This window comes from Suncus etruscus, chromosome 3, assembly GCF_024139225.1.
Source record: "Suncus etruscus isolate mSunEtr1 chromosome 3, mSunEtr1.pri.cur, whole genome shotgun sequence".
Lineage (NCBI taxonomy): Eukaryota > Metazoa > Chordata > Mammalia > Eulipotyphla > Soricidae > Suncus > Suncus etruscus.
Genome location: NC_064850.1, coordinates 13,550,001 through 13,573,290, shown reverse-complemented (window position 1 = coordinate 13,573,290; position 23,290 = coordinate 13,550,001). Strand labels below are relative to the sequence as shown.

The 23,290-nt window shown below is 47.1% G+C and overlaps 1 protein-coding gene and 1 non-coding gene across 2 annotated transcripts in view; one reads left to right on the top strand and one right to left on the bottom strand.

The window, feature by feature from the left end:
* The window catches only part of GALNT16 (polypeptide N-acetylgalactosaminyltransferase 16), a 110,245-nt gene that overhangs the window by 74,375 nt on the left and 12,580 nt on the right, over positions 1–23,290 (bottom strand). The window lies entirely within an intron of this gene.
* LOC126005695 (U6 spliceosomal RNA) lies at positions 1,348–1,454 on the top strand. Its single transcript, XR_007494735.1, has one exon. It is a non-coding gene; the product is annotated as a U6 spliceosomal RNA (small nuclear RNA).

Sequence of the window (23,290 nt, the reverse complement as noted above, 5' to 3'; positions counted from 1 at the left end):
TAGGAGCAGAAAGCTTTTGTGGTTTGAATTCCTTGCTTGAGCACTGGATTTCCTGAACCCATTTTTGTGCCTTTTCACTGTGTGAATTATTTCCTGCGGATCTCTACAAATGGAACTGTTCCCCACGTCCTAATCGGACAGGGGAATGGGAACTGCCTTTCCTGTCAGGGAGCTCAGTGGAAATCAAACCTCAACCAGTCTCCTAGAGAACATGACACTTCCGTCCCTGACCTTAAGGAAAGGTCACTAAAACTGCAAGTTTAAATAGAAAGAGATGATCAAGAGGGTCTAGAAATCTCTAAGTTTTCTCTCCTGTCCTATAGACACCCAAGTTTCCTTCTGACCCCCCAGAATCTGGGTGTCCATAAAATTTTGTGGGTCCTGCAGTCTTCAGGGAGCTTGCCTAGTTAATGTGCTTCCTGTACCACAGCTCACCTGGGTCTAGGAATGGAAGCAGAATGGTGGGCTGACATTTCACGCTCTCCAGTTTGAGCTGCGAGAGCATTTTCATTCTCTACCCTCCTTTTCTTCGTGTGACTCTTCCAGTCCTCCTCCTCTGGACCGTCACAAGGCTCCACAAGAGCCTATTTTTATAACCCATTCATTTGTTCCTGTCAGTTTGAAATCAGATTCGGTGAAACCAAAGGGCGAAGCGCACGCTCAAGTCTTGTCCCAGCTCCTTTGAGGAAGCGCCTGGGGCTGATGATCCACAGCACCTGTCCCTGAGGAACTGCCAGGCAACCTGGGTCCCATTACTGGCTCTCAGAAGAAGCTGCTTCTTCGTCCACCTTCCTGTGTGCCTCCATCCAAAACACAAAGGTTTCCTGAGAGGAAGTGTCTTTCTTTTGGGAGCCCAGCCCCACTTAAAAAGCAGCTTCCAGGGACCCTTGCAAAGATCTCGGGGGAGCTGGCATGTTCAAAAGCAAACCTGAGAGCATCTGCAGAACTGACCTGGGGGCAGGGAACACAGTCTCTTGCCTTCTTTACATATTAGATTGCTGACTCCAGCAGAACATATGCTCATGTTAGGTCATTAGCAATAGGTCAGAGCAGTTTCTGCACTGGGCAGTGAGGAGCCTTTGTTTGGGAATTCAGCATCCATTTCCCCTTCCTAAGAACACCCCAGTCTCCTCGTCAGATATTGCTTCTTGGGGCAGGAGAAATAGTATAAGGGTCAAAGCATTTGTCTTTCGACTTTCAACCCTGGTTCGATCCCTGGCATCACATATGGTCCCTTCAAGCACCACCAAGAATGATCACAGCATTGGTGGCACTGATGGTGGGAAGGTTGCACTAGTGAAGGGGGGTATTTTTTATGATTGAAACCCAACTACAAACATGTTTGTAGTGCTCGCTTCGGCAGCACATATACTAAAATTGGAACGATACAGAGAAGATTAGCATGGCTCCTGCGCAAGGATGACACGCAAATTCGTGAAGCATTCCATATTAAAAAAAAAAATACATGTTTGTCACCATGGGGCTTAAATAAAGATATTATAACAAAATAATAACACAGTGAATCTGCATAAATTTCTCAGTAAGTTGGTCATTTTTGACAAAGCAGAGTCTTTTGCATATAACCCTAAAATCATATGATCATATTAATGGATACAGAGAAAGATTCTGATGGAATTCAACATCTATTCACAGTTTAAAAAAAAAAAAGAACAATCACTGAGCACAAAGCCAGGGGTGAGATTTAAGCACCATAGTCTCACTCAGCCCAAACTCCACCCCCACATTGCCTATTTATTTATTTATTTTGGTTTTGGGGCCAACACCTGGTGATGCTCAGGGGTTACTCCTGGCTAGCGCTCAGAAATTGCTCCTGGCTTGGGGGACTATATGGGACGCCAGGGGATCGAACCTCGGTCCGTCCTAGGCTAGCACATGCAAGGCAGATACCTTATACCTTGCACCACCGCTCCCCCCCCCCCCCGCAACATTGCCTCATATCTCTGAGGGATCTTCTACTCCAACCCCACTAACACCACCACAGAAGCCAGAGAGGGTCTTGCAGAACCCCCTAGAGACCCTACATCCTACGCTGTGCCACATGGTAGTTGTAGGCCTTAGATCTAAGGTCAGATGTAGAGCATTGAGGATCCTGAGACAATAGTTTTGGCCACCAACCAGCTGGTTCCCAACTTTCTCTGGAGTCTGGCAATACTTGCCCCTCTGGCTTCACTCCCTGTGTCTGACTTAAAACCAGGACTCCAACGTGGGGGTTCCAGCCAAACGATGAACTCCTCAGGGGCTCACCCACATTCCCCTGTCTCGAGCCTCAGCTTCACTCAAGGCCCCAGTGGAAACCAGCTACACAATCCTCTATCTGCTGGTCATCCCAACGTGAGATCTGGCACTTGTGGTCTATCTCATCCAGGTCTAGGCTGAAGCTTTTTTTCCCCCGAATGTTGTAGAAACTTCCAATTCGAAGAAGAGTTTGACCTTGACCTACTGGAGTCTTCTGGTCCTGGGCATGTGCCCTCATTAGCTAAGTGATTACAGGTGATTGTAAAATCTAAGCCCTCTGGTTCTGACCCCGAACACTATTGAGATGGGTTTTATTATTATTTTTTTTAAAGAATTGATATAAATTTTTATTTAAGCACCATGATTACAAGCATGTTTGTAGTTGGGTTTCAGTTATAAACAGAACACAGAACACCCCCTGAAATGGGTAGATCTTACTATCAGGCAGAAGATGGGAGTGGGATGACATCCCCTCATCACCAGTGCAACATTCTCACCACCAATGCCCCCTTCGTCCCCCACCCCTGCCTGTATTCGTGACAGGCATTCTCTTCTCTCATTCTTTAACATTGTCATGTTAGTTGTTAGTATAGTTATTTCCCTAACAGAGTTCACCACTCTGTGGTGAGCTTCAAATTGTGAGCCAGTCCTTCCAGCCCTTCCAGTCCTTAACTCTCTTGATGAGAAGGGTTTTAACCAGAAGGTGCTCTGCAAAATAATCAAACACACACTTAAAGAAAGAAAAGATGGGCCCGGAGAGATAGCACAGCGGCGTTTGCCTTGCAAGCAGCCGATCCGGGACCAAAGGTGGTTGGTTCGAATCCCGGTGTCCCATATGGTCCCCCGTGCCTGCCAGGAGCTATTTCTGAGCAGACAGCCAGGAGTAACCCCTGAGCACCGCCGGGTGTGACCCAAAAACCAAAAAAAAAAAAAAAAAAAAAGAAAGAAAAGATGATAAAAATTCCCATGTTACTCTAACTCCAGCCCGGACTACCCTGCAAGCAGCCACATGCGGAAGCTCCAGGAATGCCACCTCCTCTCCCATCCTTGGCTTTTATCTATGGAAAAACATCACACCTAGAAGGTGGGATCCTCCAATTTCACTACGAATCCTAGGTGCTCCATTCATAAAATAGCATTCAATGGGGCCCGGAGAGATAGTACAACGCGTTTGCCTTGCAAGCAGCCGATTCAGGACCAAAGGTGGTTGGTTCAAATCCTGGTGTCCCATATGGTCCCCCGTGCCTGCCAGGAGCTATTTCTGAGCAGACAGCCAGGAGTAACCCCTGAGCACCGCCGGGTGTGACCCAAAAACCAAAAAAAAAAAAAAAAAAATAGCATTCAATGAGAAACCATGTGGGAGTTGATTGACACAGAGACAGACAAATCCTGTAATCCCATAGTGGCAACCCAGTGGACTGAGCCCCTTCTCCATCAGAGTAGGTAGGCACTACTTCCCAGGGGGAAGCATGAGGGGAGGACAACGAAGCCATATAGGAGTAGTCCCAGGTGCAATTGGAACACAGAGAAGAAGAGAGAATTCTAGGAGCCACTTTTCCCTTTGGGAAGTGGGCAGTGGGCCAAATACGTCTGAGAGCCTGTGGGCTAGAGGCTGACTCGATGTAGAAGGGGTGGAGGCTTGCCATGCCCCAGCTGCTGGCAGAGCACTGATTCTTGTGGGCTTGGCCTGTCATTGTGAGTCTGGGTTGGTAGCTTTGCCACTGTTCATTCACCATCAGTGGCATCAGAGGCTTCTCTGCAGCTCATTGTCAACCCCTTCCGACCACCTTCTGGTTTGGCCTAACGCAAAACAAATGTCCTGTGGCTTTCTAAAGAGGCAGCCTCCTGGGAAGTGCTGTGGGCGGGGGCCAGGAGGCCTGGATCCCAGCTCTTGGCTGCCCCAACAGTCATGCTTTAAACAAGTGGCTCCCACGACCTTCACGCTCCTTGTCCTTCACGGCTTGCTCTGCAGCTGTGGTCGTAAAGGTGTCCTTGCTATGTGTTTCCTCAGAGTCCACGGGCCCTCCTGCAGGCCCTTTGCTGGAGCAGGCTGTGCAGATAGAAGAGAGACAGACTCGGGGAACTTTGCCAATTGACTTCAGACCCGTGGAATCTCAGAAACCTCAAGCTGTTCAAGACTTTGGGACAAGGTGGATGGAGCATCTGTTAGAATCAGGCCTCAAGTTCCCAAAACAGGACACTAGAGAGACATGGTTTTGAAGCAAATGTCTATGTAGGAAATAATCCACACACACTACAGAGGGTGAAACTGGTTCAGAAGTTCCCACATATAAGTCTTTGGCTCCTAAGAAGCAGGAAGCTCAGTGGGAAGTCTGGAAATGCAAGAGAGTGTTTTCCTCAAATCTGAAGTGTTTATTAGGTTTTTGGTGGGGTTTGTTTTTTGGTTTATGGCTCACACCCGGCAGCGCTCAGGGGTTCCTCCTGGCTCTATGCTCAAAAATCGCTCCTGGCAGGCTCAGTGGACCATATGGGATCCCGAGATTCGAACCACCATCCTTCTGCATGCAAGGCAAATGCCCTACCGCCATGCTATCTCACCGGCCCCCTGAAGTATTTATTAGGAAGAAAAAAACCACACCCAGAGGTGGGATCAGGTGATCTAAACACCAATCCAATATACTACATTCAAAGATGTTTCCAACCAATGAGTAATAAGGCATATACTGCATGGGAATGGCTTCCGGTTAATTCCACAGCATCTGCTAGGGGCTTTCTTGGGGTGTTCAACAGCTCAATAGGCAGAGGGGGCTAAGGTGGAGACTTTTCTTTTATATATATATGTATATATTATTTAACCACCTTGATTACATACATGCTTGTGTTGGGTTTCAGTTATGTAAAGAACACCACCCATCACCAGTGCAACATTCCCATCACCAATGTCCCAAAACCTCTCCTCCCTACCCAACCCCCACCTGTACTCTAGACAGGCTTTCTATTTCCCTCATATATTCTCATTATTAGGATAGATCAAAATGTAGTTATTTTTCTAACTAAACTCATCCCTGTTTGTGGTGAGCTTCATAAGGTGAGCTGTAACTTCCAGCTCTTTTCTCTTTTGTGTCTGAAAATTATTATTGCAAGAATGTCTTTCATTTTTCTTAAAATCCATAGATGAGTGAGACCATTCTGCATTTCTCTCTCTCTGACTTATTTCACTCAGCATAATAGATTTCATGTACATCCATGTATAGGAAAATTTCATGACTTCATCTCTCCTGATAGCTGCATAATATTCCATTGTGTATATGTACCACAGTTTCGTTAGCCATTTGTCTGTTGAAGGGCATCTTGGTTGTTTCCAGAGTCTTGCTATGGTAAATAGTGCTGCAATGAATATAGGTGTAAGGAAGGGATTTTTGTATTGTATTTTTGTGTTCCTAGTGTATATTCCTAGGAGTGGTATAGTTGGGTCGTATGGGAGCTTGATTTTCAGTTTTTGGAGGAATCTCCATATCGCTTTCCATAAAGGTTGAACTAGACAGCATTCCCACCAGCAGTGGATAAGAGTTCCTTTCTCTCCACATCCCCGCCAACACTGTTTGTTCTCATTCTTTGTGATGTGTGCCAATCTCTGTGGTGTGAGGTGGTACCTCATAGTTGTTTTGATTTGCATCTCCCTGATGATTAGTGATGTGGAGCATTTTTTCATGTGTCTTTTGGCCATTTGTATTTCTTCTTTGTCAAAGTGTCTGTCCATTTCTTCTCCCCATTTTTTTTATGGGGTTAGATTTCTTTTTCTTGTAAAGTTCTGTCAGTGCCTTGTATATTTTGGAGATTAGCCCCTCATCTGATGGGTATTGGGTGAATAGTTTCTCCCACTCAGTGGGTGGCTCTTGTATCCTGGGTGCTATTTCCTTTGAGGTGCAGAACCTTCTCAGCTTAATATATTTCCATCTGTTAATCTCTGTTTTCACTTGCTTGGAGAGTGCAGTTTCCTCCTTGAATATACCTGTAGTCTCAATGTCCTGGAGTGTTTTGCCTGCGTGTTGTTCTATATATCTTATGGTTTCAGGTCTTATATCGAGGTCCTTAATCCATTTGGATTTTACCTTTGCACATGATGTTAGCTGGGGGTCTAAGTTCGCTTTTTTGCAAGTGGCTAGTCAATTGTGCCAACACCACTTGTTGAAGAGGCCTTCTTTGCTCCATTTAGGATGTCTTGCTCCTTTATCAAAAATTAGGTGATTGTATGTCTGGGGAACATTCTCTGAGTATTCAAGCCTATTCCACTGATCTGAGGGCCTGTCTTTATTCCAATACCATGCTGTTTTGATAACTATTGCTTTGTAGTAAAGTTTAAAATTGGGGAAAGTAATTCCTCCCATATTCTTTTTCTCAATGATTGCTTTAGCTATTCTAGGGTGTTTATTGTTCCAAATGAATTTCAAAAGTGCCTGATCCACTTCTTTGAAGAATGTCACGGGTATCTTTAGAGGGATTGCATTAAATCTGTACAATGCTTTGGGGAGTATTGCTATTTTGATGATGTTAATCCTATCAATCCATGAGCAGGGTATGTGTTTTCATTTCCACGTGTCCTCTCTTATTTCTTGGAGCAGGGTTTTATAGTTTTCTTTGTATAGGTCCTTCACATTTTTAGTCAAGTTGATTCCAAGATATTTGAGTTTGTGTGGCACTATTGTGAATGGGGTTGTTTTCTTTTTTTTTTTTTTTGGTTTTTGGGCCACACCCAGTGATGCTCAGGGGTTACTCCTGGCTATGTGCTCAGAAGTTGCTCCTGGCTTGGGGGACCATATGGGACACCGGGGGATCGAACCGCGGTCCGTCCAAGGCTAGCGCAGGCAAGGCAGGCACCTTACCTCTAGCGCCACCGCCTGGCCCCATGGGGTTGTTTTCTTTTTTTTTTTTTTTTTTTTTTGGTTTTTGGGTCACAGTGCTCAGGGGTTATTCCTGGCTCCAGGCTCAGAAATTGCTCCTGGCAGGCACAGGGGACCATATGGGGCGCTGGGATTCGAACCGATGACCTCCTGCATGAAAGGCAAACGCCTTACCTCCATGCTATCTCTCCGGCCCCTTGTTTTCTTTTTTTTGTTTTTTGTTTTTTGTTTTTTTTTGTTTTTGTTTTTGGGCCACACCCAACGGTGCTCAGGGGTTACTCCTGGCTGTCTGCTCAGAAATAGCTCCTGGCAGGCTCGGGGGACCATATGGGACACCGGGATTCGAACCAACCACCTTTGGTCCTGGATTGGCTGCTTGCAAGGCAAACGCCGCTGTGCTATCTCTCCGGGCCCGGGGTTGTTTTCTTAATGTCCATTTCTTCTTTATTACTATTGGTGTATAGAAAGGCCATTGATTTTTGTGTGTTAATTTTGTAGCCTGCCACCTTGCTATATGAGTCTATTGTTTCTAGAAGCTTTTTGGTAGAGTCTTTAGGGTTGTCTAAGTAGAGTATAGGTGGAGACTTTTCTAGAAGCTTTTACTCTGCAGTTAGTGCACCTGACCAAGAGATGATTGAATCCTCTCTCAGCCTAGTTCTTCTTCAGCATCTTCTGGCACCGTCACATCTAAATAGTCTAGGAGAATGTCCCATGGAGCAGGAAAGAATTTCTGTTGGTTCTGCTGCCCAGCACATTGCTGTTGGCCTGTGGACAAGCCACTGAACCTCTCTGAGTCATTTTCCTCAACAATAAATTGAAGGTTGGACTTCACTTCCAATTCATTTGTTTATTATTCCTGTAGCTTGAGATTCAAAAAGGATAAAAAGACCTGGAGTTGTGGGAGGTGGGAATGAGTACTCATCCTGTAAAGGAGTAGTGGTGGATTGGGTGGGAAAGAAGCAGCTGGAATCACTGTATTGAATTTCTAGATTTGCTAAGGAAGGTCCAGCCATCGGTCAGGAGGGGGCATTGTCTTTCCTGCACTTTGTGTGGAGCCAATTCACATGGAGCATCTGGGCTGTGCTGAGTGCTCAACTGGACCAGCCCACAGGCCCCAAATTTCAGGGGATGGTCTCTGGAATGGCTGTGATGCAGGTGGAAAGTACGGGTGCTGGTGAGTAGACAGATGCTGAAAGGCACACAGTCTGAAGGCTCCCCCAAAATCAAAGTGGGAGTCATTCCCAGCGATGAGGCCTGATGTGGGAACTCAGACAGTGCTGAATAACTGACTCACAAGCCCTAGAGTTAAAGATTGGGTTGGGGGCCGGGCGGTGGCGCTAGAGGTAAGGTGCCTGCCTTGCCTGCACTAGCCTTGACGGACCACGGTTCGATCCCCGGCGTCCCATATGGTCCCCCAAGCCAGGAGCAACTTCTGAGCTCATAGCCAGGAGTAACCCCTGAGCATTACCGGGTGTGGCCCCAAAACCAAAAAATAAATAAATAAATAAATAAATAAATAAATAAATAAATAAATAAATAAATAAAGATTGGGTTGGATCTGGGAGGCCTGCCCTTGGCTCAGCAGACAGACACAGGGCAAGAGAGCTTGAACTTCTAGCAGCCAGCTCAGGGTTTTTGTTTTTGTTTTTGTTTTTGTTTTTGTTTTTTGGGGGGGTTGTATCTGGTGGCGCTCAGGGGTTACTCCTGGCTCTGGGCTCAGAGATTGCTCCTGGCAGGCTCGGGTAACCATATGGGATGCCAAGAATCAAACCAGAATCCATTCTGGGTTGGCCGCGTACAAGGCAAACTCCCTACTGCTCTTTTTGAGGCTTTGATTGCAAAGGTGCAAAGCATGTTGAGATAGACGCTAGTCTCTCTCAGATAGTACCCACCTATCACCATTTCTTTTCTTTTTTGATGGAAGCGCTTACATTTTACTATAAAACCTTTGAAATGCATTGCAGAGTTGCAAGCATTATAGAGTGGAAGGCAGCCCATGAGCCCCACCACTAACCTCAATCCTTACCCTTAGCATTCCACTGAATTTGCTCTTTTCTAGCTAGCCTCTCTTCATCCTTTCACTTGGGAATCAGTTCATCTCAGTATTTTGATGTGTGAGTAGATTTATATCCTTATTTAGGGGCTGGAGACCACACCAGTGGTGCTCAAGGGACTATTCCTGGTGCAGGTTGGGTAGGGGGGCACATCCAGTACTGAGGATGAAACCAAACCTCTGACATGCTCTCTGGCCCTTTGAACTATCTCTAGAGCTCCAGTATTTTTGCAGATTTCTTTTTTTTTTTTTTTTTTGGTTTTTTGGGCCACACCCGTTTGATGCTCAGGGGTTACTCCTGGCTAAGCACTCAGAAATCGCCCCTGGCTTGGGGGAACCATATGGGACTCGGGGGGATCGAACCGCGGTCCATTCTACGCTAGCACTTGCAAGGCAGACACCTTACCTCTAGCACCACCTCACCGGCCCCTATTTTTGCAGATTTTAAAAGCCAGAAGCTCAGTATTCTTTACTCCCAACACTACAGCACCACATGCTATCACTAGAGTTCAGATGTATTAAAAGTTTTGGTGGGTGAGAGGAGACGGGTGTAAATTTAGCACACATCTTTTTTCCATTCTTCACTTCTCTTTGTGTTTGCTGATGTTGTCGCTGCAATAACTGAAACTGGCTGTGGTTGCTTTTCTTTACGTTTAAAAACATTTTTATTTTTGGGGGGCCCGGAGAGATAGCACAGTGGTGTTTGCTTTGCAAGCAGCCGATCCAGGACCAAAGGTGGTTGGTTCGAATCCTGGTGTCCCATAGGGTCCCCCGAGCCTGCCAGGAGCTATTTCTGAGCAGACAGCCAGGAGTAATAACCCCTGAGCACCACTGGGTGTGGCCCAAAAACAAACAAACAAAAAAAATTATTTTTTTGGGCCCAAGTGATATAACAGTGGGTAGGGCATTTATCTGGCATGCAGCCAACCTGGGTTTAATCCCTGGCATCCCATATGATTTCCCAAGTTTGCCAGGAGTGATTTCTGAGCCCAAGAGCCAAAGGCTATGTCCTCCCCCCCACCAATTTTTTTTTTTTTTTTGCCCACATCTGGTAATGTTCAGAGGAGCCTACTAACATGGTGTTTAGGAGTCATCTTGGTAGTATTTAAGGCATGCCATGTGGTGCTGGGGATTGGACCAGGATCTTACATACACAAAGCATGACCTGCCCTAGAGCAGTTTAACTATGGGGCTTGCAGAGAGACTTGCAAGCCTATTTTCTGGCTGCGGCACTCACAGAGGCTGCAGCTGCTTCACACAGGTGCTTGGCAGGAGCTGTACTTCCTAGCTGTGGATCCTGCTGCAGTATTGTGGGGCTCACCTGGGTCACAACCCTTTGTGGTAGTGCTCACAAATAGCCCTGATGTGGCTGAAAGACACAAGTGGTCCAGGGACCAAAGACAACACCCAAGCAAGGTTCAGACAACAGAGAAACCCAGGCTTTGGAGGGTGTAGGGCAGGGGTCTTCAAACTTACTGCCCGTGGGCCACATATTGTATTTATTCCCATTTTGTTTCTTCACTTCTAAATAAGATATATGCAGTGTGCATAGAAATTTGTTCATAATTTTTGTTTTTACTATAATCTGGCCCTCCAACAGTCTGAAGGACAGTGAACTGGCCCCCTGTTTAAAAAGTTTGAGGACCCTCTAGGGGCACTTCAGGAAATGAACTCGAGAACATATATTTGCAAGATGGTCACTGCAGTCTAAGCCACCTTGGCCCCTAACATGGACAGATTTTAAAGGTGACTTTAAAAAGCTTCATTTAGACTGGAGTGATAGCACAGTGGTATGGTGTTTGCCTTGCATGCAGCTGACCCAGGATGGACTAGGGTTTGATTCCCGGCATCCCATGGTCTTCTGAGCCTGCCAGGAGTAACCCTTGAACGGTGTAACCCAAAAAATAAAAAAGCTTCATTTGAAAACACACATCACTATATTCTCAGAATGTTCTGCACAATAGCTGGGACAGAATAATAATCCAAATGTGTAGTGAACACCCTGGCTTGCAAAACAGCTGTTCACATCCATTCTTGCAGACCAAAAGAACCCCCAAATCCACTGGGATGGATGGCAGGTCTATTTTTCCAAACCAGGCTAAGAGACCAGGAGATGCTGTTTCACTTTCCTCCTAGGTTTGCTCTCCCCTGTTTGCTTGTTTTGATTTTGACTTTGGCTTTGGTTTTTGGGCCACACCCAATGATGATTGGGGGTTGCCTGGCTCACTGCTCAGGGATCACGTGTTGTTGAAACAAAAGTCAGAACTCCCACATCAAAGTCTGCACTCAGCCTATTGAGCTATCTTTCTGGCGCCTCCTTACAGGTTATTTGTTTGTATGTTTTGTTTTTGGGTCAGACCTGGCAGTGCTCAGGTTTTTGGGCTCAGATCTGGCAGGTTGGGGATAGAACAAATCAGCTTTGTGCAAGGCAAGTGCCTTATCCTCTGTACTATTGCACCAGGCCCCTTTCCAAGCTTTTAACCCACAAGTCTGTCATCATCTATTTGCCACTTACTCTCTGTCACCTGCATAGTTCTTGATCCAGAGTGGCTGCTTCTCACGTATATCCCAAATAAATGTAGAACCCAGGAAAACTGAGAGAACTGAGGGGTCATGTTAGTAACAAATTTAACCAGCATTTTCTAAATGCCAGTTACTGTTCTAAGAGCACAATTTAGGGCAAACTGTCAAAGCTTTCCATCTATCCTCTCTGCAACACAGGTATGAAACACAGAAAATCACATAGCTATTAAGTGGTAGATCTATATTTGAATTCAGGCAGTTAGGCTATAGGATATGTGGTTTTAACTCTTAAAATAACCCCTATCTTATCCTTTATTTGAGGGGTGAGTGGGTAGGGGTTTGGGTCACATCCTCAGAGCCAGGATTCATTCCCAGCATGGTGCTAAGAAGTCATTCTGGTAATATTTAGTTTTTGGGTCACACCGGCAGCACTCAGGATCTCCTCCTGGCTCTACGCTCAGAAATCGCTCCTGGCAGGCTCGGGGAACATATGGGATGCCGGGATTTGAACCACCGTCCTTCTGCATGCAAGGCAAATGCCTTGCCTCCTTGCTATCTCTCCGGCCCCATTCTGGTTATATTTGGGGAAGATATTTGGTGCCAGAGATTGACCCCCCTGACTCATGCATGCAAAGCATATGCTTCAGCCTCTTAAGTTATCTCACTGACCCTAACCAATCTGTCATCTTTTCTTTTCCTGGAAAAGTTCGCTGGCATATTACAACAAGCTTCTCTCTTGCCTGACCCCCCCAAATCAGGACCTCTAAGGAGCTGTGGATCTTGGCAACCAAGACAAAGGTGGTCCAGCTTGCAATGGGCAAGGTGTCAGCAGAACAACAGCCACTACACCAAAATGGTCTGCCTCCCTCCAAAGTGGGCTGGGAGCCCATTGGGTTTCAGCAGTGTCAGGGCTCTGATACAACACAGGCATGTTCTTTGCTTTCAGGAAACCCAAGAGAATGGGGCTGGTGATCTGGTGACTCATGAGGTGGCTGCTGCGAGCCACACTCCCTGCGAATGTGAGGCCTTGCCCCTCATATATATAACCCTCAAGGCTAATTATACACATTCTACAGATGCATAAAGCAGAGGCTTGGCTTAGAGAGGCCAGACCACAAGTCCCCAAACTACACATATCAGAAATTTACGTGGCAGGGCCTGCTTTGGGGTTATAGAAGTGTCAGAGCCTTTTCTCTTGTTTTTCTTTTTGTTTGTTTGTGTTTTCTTTTTGTTTGATTTTTGTTTGGGGGGGGGCATACCCAGCTGCGCACAGGGGTTACTCCCATCTCGTTGCCCAGAAATTCTCCTGGCAGGCTCAGGGGACCAATATGGGATGCCAGGGATTGAACCCAGGTCCGTCCTGGGTTGGCCATATGCAAGGCAAATACCTACCACAGTTCAGAGCCTTTCCGCTTGTGGCTGCTCATTCTAGTGACAAAGATGCGATAGAGTATACTTTTTTGTGGGCGGGTAGTTTGGATCACACCTAATAGTAGTGCTCAGAGATTACTTCTGGTTCTATGCTTTGAGGTCACTCTCAGTGGTCCTCAAACTTTTTAAACAGGGGCCAGTTTACTGTCCCTCAGGTCGTTGGTGGGCTGGACTATAGTAAAAACAAAAACTATGAACAAATTCCTCTGCACACTGCATCTATCTTATTTTGAAGTGAAGAAACAAAACAGGAACAAATACAATATGTGGCTCGCGGGCCATAGTTTGAAGACCCCTGCATGTGATGCCAGGTAATGAACCAGGCTTGGTTGCATGCAAGACAAATGCCTTAAATTCAGTACTACCTCTCCAGGCCTAGAGAAGGAGAGATGGAGAACACAAAGAACAAGGCCCCTGTTCTGAGAGGCTAAGTTTCGGAAGGGTATCAAAGCAAGGTTAGGACCAGAGAGAGAGTGGAGGGATGAGTCAGCCATATGTTGTGGGGAGAGTACAAAACAGGCAGAGGTTGTGCAAAGGGCCCGTGACACAACATCTAGAAAGGAAGGAAGACAGCATGCTGCGCACAGTGAAAAGAGACAATGAGATGGATGGAACAGGGCATTAGAATTCCAGATTCCCTTTTCAGTGCTCCAATACCTGTGGGCCTATGAACAGTGAGTTGGGGGACCAGAAAAAATCACCATCTTCAGAGGAGAAGAAGACCTAACTCAAGTCCCTGCAGTGGAAATGTTGACAAGAGAGGAAAAGCAGGGGCTGAGAGATAACACAGTGGTAGGGTGTTTGCCTTACACCTGCTGACCCAGGACTGACCTGGATTCGATCCCCCAAGCCAGAAGTGATTTCTGAGCACAAAGCCAAGAGAAACCCTTGAGTGTCACTGGGTGTGGCCAAAAAAAAAAAGAATAGAAAAAAATCAGCAAGTAAAGACATACTCTTTGTCAATTCTGATGTCTCTCAGAGATCCTTTGGGCAAACCCCACCTGGTAACTTAGGAGAATTCATCACTGCAGCACTTGGTCTGTTTATGCAAGTCCTTCTGGGAGGAAGTGCTGCCGGAAATGCAGAAGCCCAGAGCTACCAGGTTCTGCAGGGCTGCGTGTTGCAGAGGCCCAAGACTACCAGGACCCAGTGCTGCAAGGCTGCCGGGTGGGGCCCTGTACCCACCCAGGGATGCCAATGTGTAGCTACCACCAGCCTGGGACTGAAAGAGAGAAAAGAGAAGAAACTAACAATATGTTTTATTCCTCCTGGTGTCTGAAGCCTGAGGCCACCTGGGGCTTTCAAGGGAGAGGGAGAGTTAGATAGAAATTCACTGGCCGGGGCAGGACCGATAGCACAGTGGTAGGATGTTTGCCTTGCAAGCAGCTGCCCAGGATAGACCTGGATTCGATCCCCGGAGTCCCATATGGTTCCCCGAGCCAGGAGCAACCCCTGAGCATCACCGGATATGGCCCAATCTTAGTTGCTTTATCTCTTGCCCTCTCTTTCCCAGCAAGCCAGCAAGCACCTATTGTTCTGGTCACTATTTTGGGCCCCCTCCACAACAGTCCAAGTTTTTCTTTTTATACCGACATGACATGGGGGCACGTCCAAGGGGAATGTCCAGGGGGCATATCCAGGTTCAGCAGTGGGGATATCCAAGGGACAGGCCCAACTCCAACTGCCATATTTCCATCTTTTATGTTTTGAATTTGGGGGGGGGATTATATATGGAGAGTTAAGGAACAGCATTTCTTTTAATGATTGTCCTGCAGGCCTGGGTTTAGAAGGACTGGGGGAGCAGATGCAGCTTCTCCCTGGTACCCCCCATTCTCAGGCAGAAGAGTGTCTGGGCCTTGTGTGCTGGTAGATGGGGAACTGGCTGTTTACCCCACAGCCTGGAAACCAAGGAGAGGCATTCCGGAGAAACCCTGGGGCTCCTCCGCACTATCAGGTGGGCGGGCAAAAAAACTGGGGTCCTCTGCTTGGGAATCGCTCCTTTTCCTCTCATTCTTTTCCTCCCTCCCACTCCAGGGACTCTTGAGCTGCTTTGAGGGGGAAGTGCAAAACTAGAAAGCCCTCGGTTTCCATGGCTGTGTGGCACGGAGCCCAGACGCTGGTTTGTGCCCCAGCACTGCGGCGAAGAATGAAGAGGTATTTACTCTCTTAGCCTCAGTTTTTTTCATTATATTTTTGGGGAGCCACACCCGGCAATGCTCAGGGGTTAACCATAGCTCTACACTCAGGAATTACTACTGATGGTGCTCAAGGGATCACATGGGATGGTGGGGACTGAACCCATGTTGTCCATGAGCAAGGCAAACACCCAATCTACTTGTACTCTCTCTCTCTCTCTCTGGCCTGATCCTCAGTTTCTATTTTTTTTAAAAGCCACATCCCTAAGTGATCAGGTATTACTCCTATCTCTGTGCTCAGGAATTACTCCTGGTAGTGCTCAAGGGACCAAATCAAACATGGGCCAGCTGCGTGCAAGGCAAATACCCTACTTGCTATCCTACAGCTCCAGCCCTGAGACTCAGTTTCTTATTTTGCCAAATAGAGAGAATAACAGCTCTTATTTTATAGATTTTGGGGGAGCAGGAAGGCCACACCCATTGATGTTCAGGGGCAACTCCTAGTTCCATCTTCAGGGATCACTATTGGGAATACCCAAAGAACCATGTGATGTCAGAGTAGTATTTGAACATCCTGCATGCAAAACCACTGAGAAATCTTTCTTTCCCTTTCTCACTGAGTTATTTATTTATTTATTTATTTTTAGTTTTGGGGTCACACCCAGCAGAGCTCAGGGGTTACTCCTGGCTCTGTGCTTAGAAATCACTCCTGGCAGGTTCAGGGGACCATATGGGATGCCGGGATTTGAACCACTGACCTTCTGCATGCAAGGCAAATGCTTTACCTCCATGCTATCTCTCCGGCCCCTTTCTCACTGATTTAATCAGAGAATGTGAACCAGAAAGATGGCTCATTGGACTGAGCCTATGTGTTGCATGCAGGAGGCCCAAGTTCAGATCCATCTATAGTACCACATGGTCCCTTGAGCTGGAGCAAAGCCAGAACTGAAATCTGAGCACAGAGCCCAGGGTATCCCCTCACCCAGCACTGTCAGATATAATCTAATAATAAAAATATATATAATAAGTAACTCAGAAAACATAGGCCACTGTAGGTTATTAGATTCAACTGTCCCAAGGTCACTCCATGGTTGCCACAGACCAGCCCTGTAGAGGCCAAGTACAAAGTCTGACCCTAACCCCATTTATTCAGAGAGGACTGGGAAATTTATTTCTTTGGTACAACCAGGCTGGAGGGCATGGAGACAGCTGTCCTGGCACCCAGGGTGAGGTGGGCAGGGGAGCTGAGGGCCAATGGTATTCATTAGCCAGGAGCATCCCATACCTGATGTTTTTTTTTTTCCCTAAGCTTGGATTACTGAGGCTGAATCTGTCTCTCCTTCCTTTTCCAAAAAAGACTTTACCTCCAGCATCCAGCATTGCAAGTCCAATTGGCCATAGCAACCTTTGCATCTGATTACTGCTCCTGCATCGCAACTCCAATTGGCCATAGCAACCTTTGCATCTGGTTGCTGTTAAGGGGGAGTGCATTGAGGGGGGGGGGTATCACCCTAAGGACTCAGCCTGTCCTAAAGGAAGGGTAGGTTGCAGAGAGAAAGGGAAGATTCTTCCTGATGAAAGCCAGGGGCCTCAGTAGAAATTCTCCAGGGGAGATAAAGAGCCTCTGGTTCTGGGGGTCCCCTCTGTTCACTACCACTAGATATAGTTTGTGGACAAGGTTTTTTGTTTGTTTTGGTTTGATTTTGGGTCACACCCAGCAGAGCTCAGGAATCGCTCCTGGGAGCGATTTGGGATTGAGCGATTTGGACCATATGGGATACTGGGATTCGAACCACCGTCAGCCCTAATCAGCTGCATGCAAGGCAAATGCCCTACTGCTGTGCTATCTCTCCAGCCCTGGCCTGTGGACAAGGTATTCAGCTGTGGGAGCCAATCAACCCGTGTTCACTTCACTTCCCAGGAAAGCATCATTATGCTGGATATCTTGGATGTTTTACTACATAAAATTAAGACTAGCTTAGCAGTCTAGCAGTTGATCGAAACGTTAAAAGAAAAAAGAATTACCATAATATCCATATTTCTATTTCTGGTTACAGACCCCAAAGAACTGAAAGCAGATTCTCTAGGAGACGCCTGTCTAACTCAGGTACATAGCTGCATTATTCATGATGACTGGAAGTTGGAAGTTAGGCCCAGAGGAATAGCAGGGAAGCTTGGAGCGCCGGCCTTGCAAGTGTATGGTCACGAGTTCAAATTCCCAATGTCCCACCCGTGCTGAGCGGGATCCTGGCAGCTCTGTACTCTGTGTTCCCAGCCATGTTGCAAGCGATTTTCAGCCACGCTGCAGCCAGGTACGTGTGAGCATCACCCAAGAGGGTGAAGCCCTATGAGCATTGAAGTGAACAGATGTGCAAGCTCCACAGCAATGAAGATCCCTGTCGGTACATCTTTACATGTAGTTTCGGTTTATGTAGATACTACACACACACACACACACACACACACACACACACACACACACACACACACGCACGCGCGCGCACACACACACACACACACACACACGCACACGATCGCCACAACTGCCATGGTGCCTCAGCTGAGTGCAGCCCCCAGGGAGTATATGTACAGACACCCCAACGAAAGGAATACAAACATGCATGAGCACCAAAGCTGAAAAATGCAGAGCATCTCAACCTGGTCATATGCAATCACCACCATCACTGAAACAACAAAGGCAGGGCATGGGGTGGGAGTGAGGAAACAAAACAAAGCCAGAGGTGGAAGCCCCTCCCCCTATCATGTTCAACCAGGAATGAAAGGTGAACAAAATATAGTGGAGTGGGCCCGGAGAGACAGCACAGCGGCGTTTGCCTTGCAAGCAGCCTATCCAGGACCAAAGGTGATTGGTTCGAATCCCGGTGTCCCATATGGTCCCCCGTGCCTGCCAGGAGCTATTTCTGAGCAGACAGCTAGGAGTAACCCCTGAGCACCGCCGGGTGTGACCCAGAAACCAAAAACCAAAAACCAAAACCAAAACCAAAAAAAAAAAAATATATATATATATAGTGGAGTGTTATTTAACACAGGCCTGGGCCAGAGTGATAACACAGTGGTAGGGCATTTGCCTTGCACACCGCCAACCCAAGATGGACCCAAGATCAATTCCTGGCATCCCATATGATTCCCTGAGCCTTTCAAGAGTGATTTCTGAACACAGAGCTAGGAGTAATCCCAGAGCACCTTTAGGTGTGGCCCAAAAACCAAAACAACAACAGCAAAAACAAACCCACCATAAGTTTAGACCTTGCAGACATCATGGTTCACATTAAGTGTGAAGCCATAAAAAGCTAAATAATGGGGTCAGAGAAATGACCAAGCAGTCTGAGGTACATGCTTTGAAGTCAGCAGCAGCACCACATTTGAACCTTGGCACCATTTGATCACACACACACACACACACACACACACACACACACACACACACACACACACCAATCTGTTAAGTGTGGCCCTAGTAGGCCCTGGCACTGTAGGGCCTAAGCTTTGAACTGCCATTTCATTTGGCAGAGTTTAGCCAGGTGGGATATTGGGTCCCCTGAGTACCACTAGGGAAATGACCTCCACCCCCACCCCCAAGAAAGAGAAATACTATAGATTCCCTCTGTAGGAGCTGCCAGGAATAGGCAAATTCTCAGAGACCGAAAGTAGAACAGCAGCTCCCCCAGGGTTAGGGAAGAAGGGGTTGGGAGGCGAGTACTTAATGGCTCAGAGTTTAGGACTATGGAAAGTTCTGCAGACAAGCAAAGATGAGAGTCACTCAGCGATGGGAATGTCCATAATGCACCGTGCTCATTTTGGAGCCATGAGAGTGAAGGTGATGTTTGGTGTCTTTCTCCAGGGGAAAGAGTTAGAAAAGATGGAGCCAGAGAGATAGTGCAGGGTTTAAGGTGCTAGCCTTGCAGAGGATTAACCCAGGTTTAATCTCCAGTACCATGTATTGTCTCCCCACACAGCCAGGAGTGATTGTGAACACAGAGTCGGGAGTAATCCCTGAACATTTCAAGTGTGGAAGATGAAGAGGAGAAGACAAAAAAACAAAACCAATACTAGGGACTGCAGCACTAGAACAGTGGTAGGGCACTTGCTTTGCACATGGCTGACCCAGGTTTGATTCCCTGGCATCCCATAGGGTCCCCCGTCAAGTCCCACCACCAGGAGTGATTCCTGAGCTCAGAGACAGGAATAACCAAACCCTGAGCACTCCTGGGTGTGGCATCCCCCCAAAAATAAAAAGCTTAGTGCAAAACCAATACTAGCATCAGCATCACCAGAATTTCTGTCACTCAGGATGTGACACCCCTGGGAACACAGGTGGGTAAAAGTGCCCCCTCACACTTGCCACTATCTTGTTCCTCATCCTCTCCTCACCCATACATGGCAATGACCTTGTAAAAAAAAAATCATGAAATGGGCTTATTGGTACATGATCTATCCCAGGTCTCTTTCTCCCAGGGATCCAGCCAGCACAAGTCCCCTTGCAGAAATTCAGCTCCCATTATTGTCCCCTCAGTGAAGACAGCCAAGATGTCGCCGCACTCAGTGCATGCTCTGTGAAGGCCCTCACAGCCCTTCCTTATCTTTTTTATTTCCCTACTGGCCCATACAACTGGGGGTCCCATGTACCTCAGCTTAGTATTTGTCACCACTAGAAAACCCATTTTCAGCATAAATGTGGCATTTAATGAACACTATTTACTCACACTAATAACTTCAACTGTGGGTTCTTGCTGTTCAGGGATGGATTAGGGTGGAACAAATGAGTTATGATTCATCTCAGACACAAAATGCAAGGGTTCCCCCCCCCAATTCAAAAATCAATATTATTTTTATTTTGGGGCTCCCCTGGTGGTGCTTACAGTTTACTCCAGTCTCTGCACTCAGAAAGAATCACTTCTGGAGGGCTGGAGATCAAGCCCAGATCAGCCACATGCAAGACAAGTGCCCTAACCACTGTACTATCTCCCTAGCCCTCAACACAATATTGGCCAAATACTGACACTTTCAAATGGTTTAACTAAATGCATTGGTTTACAAATGGTTTTCCAGTTTTATAAACAAAGCAGCAACGAACAAGCCTATAGGCAAATCTTTACAGCTAGTTTGACTTATTGAGATATTCAGAAATGGAATCACTGAACGAAGTGTTTGTCAATATTTGACCAATTATTACTTAAAAACCAACTTCCCATTGTTCAAATAAAAATATCCAGCATTTACAAGATGTGAGAACTGCTGGATGCAGTTCAAAATTTTGGAAAACGTTTTTGGAAAAAGACAGAGACACACAACACAGCATCATTCATGATATAATACTGAATGATGAGAAAAGCTACTAACCCACGTTCAATTTATGATGTCATATTAGTAGTAGTAGCAGGAATAGTAGTTTTGGGACCACACCCAACTCTGCTCAAGGTCTATTCCTGGCTTGGAGCTTGAGGGTTACACCCAGCCATGCTGGGGGAGGAAATGTGGCTCAAGGTCTTGCACTTCACAGAATACAATCCAGTCATACTTCACGTTCTTGTATGTGAGTGTGTGAATATACATAGCTTAAAGGTGACAAGAACTGCACAGAGTGGCTACCTGCTCAAGAGTGCAAGTGTTCCTGGAGGGAGTTTTATTTTAGAATCGTGTGCAACTGTGGGGCTTCCCTCTGACACCACCATGTTATGTTCCATTTCTGCTGAAAATATAGATCGAGTTCATAGTCTACATAGCATTCTTCGACTTCATTGTTTTGATGAGGGGGGCATCCTTGGCAGTGCTCAGGGTTTACTCCTGGCTCTGTGCCCAAGGATCATTCCTGACAGTGCTTGCGGGACCAGGTGCTGTGCCAGGGATCAAACCCGGGTCTGCCTCATTCAATGCAAGGGCTCTCCCAGTGTACGATCTCTCCAGCTCCTCTTCAACCTTTTTACACCTGCAGGCTGACAGCTGGCTTCAAACTGTTCCAAGACCTGCTATTAAAACTGACAGTAAATTAGTGATTTCAACCTTTCTAAATAGTCAACTTGCACTGATTCATAGGCTGGTAGTTGAAGAACGATGGTCTACATGCTGCTCATTAAACAGATTCATCTGTTGGGCCGGAGTGATGGTACAGCGTAAGGGCATTTGCCTTGCATGTGGCTGGCCCAGGACAGACCTGGTTTGATCCCCGGCATCCCATATGGTCCCCCAAGCCAGGAGCAATTTCTGAGTGCATAGCCAGGAGTAACCCCTGAGCGCTACCAGGTGTGGCCAAAAACAAACAAACAAACAAAAAACATGTTCTTCTATTTGTAGTTTACTACCGTATAGCAATCCAGACCAGCTTCAGAACTCCTCCTAATTTCAAGAGCTATCGCCTACTTTGGACCTCACAAGCCAGCATCCATTCAGTCCTTACAACCTTCCACATCTTTCCCTAGCTCGTTGATTATCCCCACAGCTCAAATTGCCTTCAATGTCTATTTTTCCCCGGTGAGCTGAGCCCTTGGAGATGCTTATCCAGAGAAGCTGACATTATTGCAGACTTTGGAGCCAGGCAGCCCCAGTGCTCTCCTGGCCCTGTTGGCAGACAACCTGCTGGCTTTGAGTCAGGGGCCTTATATGCAAAATTCAATTAACAGGCCTGCTGGACCATCAGGGGGACACGTATAGAAACAGAGTGAGGGGACTGGAGCAATAGCACAGTGAGTAGGACGTTTGCCTTGTACGTGGCCAACCCAGGAAGGACCTGGGTTCAATTCCCTGGCACCCCACTTGGTTCCCAAAGCCTGCCAGGAGCGATTTCTGAGCACAGAACCAGGAGTAACCCCTGAGTGCCACCACGTGTAGTCCCAAAACAAAAGGAAGGAAGGAAAGAAGGAAGGAAGGAAGGAAGGAAGGAAGGAAGGAAGGAAGGAAGGAAGGAAGGAAGGAAGGAAGGAAGGAGGGAGGGAGGGAGGGAGGAGGGAGGGAGGAGGGAGGGAGGGAGGAGGGAAGGAAGGAAGGAAGGAAGGAAGGAAGGAAGGAAGGAAGGAAGGAAGGAAGGAAGGAAGGAAGGAAGGAGGGAGGGAGGGAGGGGAGGGAGAGAGGGAGGGAGGAAATGAGGGAGGATAGGAGGGAGGGAGGAAGGAAGAGAGGGAGGGGTGGAGGGAGAAAGGAAGGAAGGAGGGAGGGAGGGGGAGGAAGGAAGGAAGGAAGGAAGGAAGGAAGGAAGGAAGGAAGGAAGGAAGGAAGGAAGGAAGGAAGGAAGGAAGGAAGGAAGGAAGGAAGGAAGGAAGGAAGGAAGGAAAACGAGTAGAAAAAAGAAAAGAGGGGCCGGCGAGGTGGCGCTAGAGGTAAGGTGTCTATCTTGCAAGCGCTAGCCAAGGAAGGACCGCGGTTCGATCCCCCGTTGTCCATATGGTTCCCCCAAAACAGGGGCAATTTCTGAACGCTTAGCCAGGAGTAACCCCTGAGCATCAAATGGGTGTGGCCCGAAATAAAAAGAAAAGAAACAAAGAAAGAAGAAAGAAAAAATAAAGAAGAAAGAGAGAAGGAAGGAAGGAAGGAAGGAAGGAAGGAAGGAAGGAAGGAAGGAAGGAAGGAAGGAAGGAAGGAAGGAAGGAAGGAAGGAAGGAAGGAAGGAAGGAAGGAAGGAAGGAAGGAAGGAAGGAAGGAAGGACAAGTAAGCAGGCTCCTGGCATAAACAAATCAGGAAGCCAAAAAGGGCTCCTGCCCTGGTCCTGCTTTTGCCTTCTTCCCAAAACAGCCACAGCTTTTGCCTTCTTCCCAAAACAGCCACAGCAGACATGTCTCAAAATGGACATCAGACTGTGTGACTCCTCTCTGGTGTGACTTCCCAGGCTGGGTGGAGAAGTCTTTGCAATATCCTCTTTGGTCTCCTACTGGCTCGCTCTCTTGGATGTCAGTTTCTACTCTGTGAAGCAGACTGAGGAATCACACACATGACGAAGATCTGAGAACCCCTGTAACTGCCAACATCAAGAGCCAGCAGCCCTCTCCGTGTGAGACACACCCATAGGGATGTCCCTTGG